Below are 3,395 nucleotides of genomic sequence, written 5' to 3'. Positions count from 1 at the left end.
TTGTTGTGCTCTCGCAATTACAAAAAGGTAACGCACCGTTAGAAAATCTTATTACTTTCCTAACTTTTTTTCTAGAGGTGCAAAAGTGCTAGAATGACTACATATGTAATTGTTGTGCTCTCGCAATTACAAAAAGGTAACGCACCGTTAGAAAATCTTATTAGTTTCCTAACTTTTTTTCTTGCGGTGCAAAAGTGCTGGAATGACTACATATGTAATTGTCGTGCTCTCGCAATTACAAAAAGGTAACGCACCGTTAGAAAATCTTATTACTTTCCTAACTTTTTTTCTAGCGGTGCAAAAGTGCTAGAATGACTACATATGTAATTGTCGTGCTCTCGCAATTACAAAAAGGTAACGCACCGTTAGAAAATCTTATTAGTTTCCTAACTTTTTTTCTAGCGGTGCAAAAGTGCTGGAATGATCACATATGTGATTGTTGTGCTCTCGGCGTTCCAAAAAGGTAACGCACCGTTAGAAAATCTTATTAGTTTCCTAACTTTTTTTCTAGCGGTGCAAAAGTGCTGGAATGACCACATGTACTCGTTGTGCTCTCGCAATTACAAAAAGGTAACGTACCGTTAGAAAATCTTATTAGTTTCCTAACTTTTTTTATAGCGGTGCAAAAGTGCTGGAATGACTACATATGTAATTGTCGTGCTCTCGCAATTACAAGAAGGTAACGCACCGTTAGAAAATCTTATTAGATTCCTAACTTTTTTTCTAGCGGTGCAAAAGTGCTGGAATGACTACATATGTAATTGTTGTGCTCTCGCAATTACAAAAAGGTAACGCACCGTTAGAAAATCTTATTACTTTCCTAACTTTTTTCTAGCGGTGCAAAAGTGCTGGAATGACTACATGTGTACTCGTTGTGCTCTCGCAATTACAAAAAGCTAACGCACCGTTAGAAAATCTTATTAGTTTCCTAACTTTTTTTCTAGCGGTGCAAAAGTATTGGAATGACTACGTATGTAATTGTCGTGCTCTCGCAATTACAAAAAGGTAACGCACCGTTAGAAAATCTTATTACTTTCCTAACTTTTTTTCTAGCGGTTCAAAAGTGTTGGAATGACTACGTATGTAATTGTCGTGCTCTCGCAATTACAAAAAGGTAACGCACCGTTAGAAAATCTTATTAGTTTCCTAACTTTTTTTCTAGCGGTGCAAAAGTGCTGGAATGACTACATATGTAATTGTCGTGCTCTCGCAATTACAAAAAGGTAACGCACCGTTAGAAAATCTTATTAGTTTCCTAACTTTTTTTCTAGCGGTGCAAACGTGCTGGAATGACTACATATGTACTCGTTGTGCTCTCGCAATTACAAAAAGGTAACGCACCGTTAGAAAATCTTATTACTTTCCTAACTTTTTTTCTAGCGGTGCAAAAGTGCTGGAATGACTACATATGTACTCGTAGTGCTTTCGCAATTACAAAAAGGTAACGCACCGTTAGAAAATCTTATTACTTTCCTAACTTTTTTTCTAGCGGTTCAAAAGTGCTGGAATGACTACATATGTAATTGTTGTGCTCTCGCAATTACAAGAAGGTAACGCACCGTTAGAAAATCTTATTAGATTCCTAACTTTTTTTCTAGCGGTGCAAAAGTGCTGGAATGACTACATATGTAATTGTTGTGCTCTCGCAATTACAAAAAGGTAACGCACCGTTAGAAAATCTTATTACTTTCCTAACTTTTTTCTAGCGGTGCAAAAGTGCTGGAATGACTACATGTGTACTCGTTGTGCTCTCGCAATTACAAGAAGCTAACGCACCGTTAGAAAATCTTATTAGTTTCCTAACTTTTTTTCTAGCGGTGCAAAAGTGTTGGAATGACTACGTATGTAATTGTCGTGCTCTCGCAATTACAAAAAGGTAACGCACCGTTAGAAAATCTTATTACTTTCCTAACTTTTTTTCTAGCAGTTCAAAAGTGTTGGAATGACTACGTATGTAATGGTCGTGCTCTCGCAATTACAAAAAGGTAACGCACCGTTAGAAAATCTTATTAGTTTCCTAACTTTTTTTCTAGCGGTGCAAAAGTGCTGGAATGACTACATATGTAATTGTCGTGCTCTCGCAATTACAAAAAGGTAACGCACCGTTAGAAAATCTTATTAGTTTCCTAACTTTTTTTCTAGCGGTGCAAACGTGCTGGAATGACTACATATGTACTCGTTGTGCTCTCGCAATTACAAAAAGGTAACGCACCGTTAGAAAATCTTATTACTTTCCTAACTTTTTTTCTAGCGGTGCAAAAGTGCTGGAATGACTACATATGTACTCGTAGTGCTTTCGCAATTACAAAAAGGTAACGCACCGTTAGAAAATCTTATTAGTTTCCTAACTTTTTTTCTAGCGGTGCAAAAGTGCTGGAATGACTAAATATGTAATTGTTGTGCTCTCGCAATTACAAAAAGGTAACGCACCGTTAGAAAATCTTATTACTTTACTAACTTTTTTTCTAGCGGTTCAAAAGTGTTGGAATGACTACGTATGTAATTGTCGTGCTCTCGCAATTACAAAAAGGTAACGCACCGTTAGAAAATCTTATTACTTTCCTAACTTTTTTTCTAGCGGTGCAAAAGTGCTGGAATGACCACATATGTACTCGTTGTGCTCTCGCAATTACAAAAAGGTAACGCACCGTTAGAAAATCTTATTAGTTTCCTAACTTTTTTTCTAGCGGTGCAAAAGTGCTGGAATGACTACATATGTAATTGTCGTGCTCTCGCAATTACAAAAAGGTAACGCACCGTTAGAAAATCTTATTACTTTCCTAACTTTTTTTCTAGCGGTGCAAAAGTGCTGGAATGACTACATATGTAATTGTTGTGCTCTCGCAATTACAAGAAGGTAACGCACCGTTAGAAAATCTTATTAGATTCCTAACTTTTTTTCTAGAGGTGCAAAAGTGCTGGAATGACTACATATTTAATTGTTGTGCTCTCGCAATTACAAAAAGGTAACGCACCGTTAGAAAATCTTATTACTTTCCTAACTTTTTTCTAGCGGTGCAAAAGTGCTGGAATGACTACATGTGTACTCGTTGTGCTCTCGCAATTACAAAAAGGTAACGCACCGTTAGAAAATCTTATTACTTTCCTAACTTTTTTTCTGGCGGTGCAAAAGTGCTGGAATGACTACATATGTAATTGTTGTGCTCTCGCAATTACAAAAAGGTAACGCATCGTTAGAAAATCTTATTAGTTTCCTAACTTTTTTTCTAGCGGTGCAAAAGTGCTGGAATGACTACATATGTAATTGTTGTGCTCTCGCAATTACAAAAAGCTAACGCCCCGTTAGAAAATCTTATTAGTTTCCTAACTTTTTTTCTAGCGGTGCAAAAGTGTTGGAATGACTACGTATGTAATTGTCGTGCTCTCGCAATTAC

Source organism: Diabrotica undecimpunctata, unplaced genomic scaffold, assembly GCF_040954645.1.
Source record: "Diabrotica undecimpunctata isolate CICGRU unplaced genomic scaffold, icDiaUnde3 ctg00000571.1, whole genome shotgun sequence".
Taxonomy (NCBI): Eukaryota; Metazoa; Arthropoda; class Insecta; order Coleoptera; family Chrysomelidae; genus Diabrotica; species Diabrotica undecimpunctata.
This window is presented reverse-complemented; position numbering follows the sequence as displayed.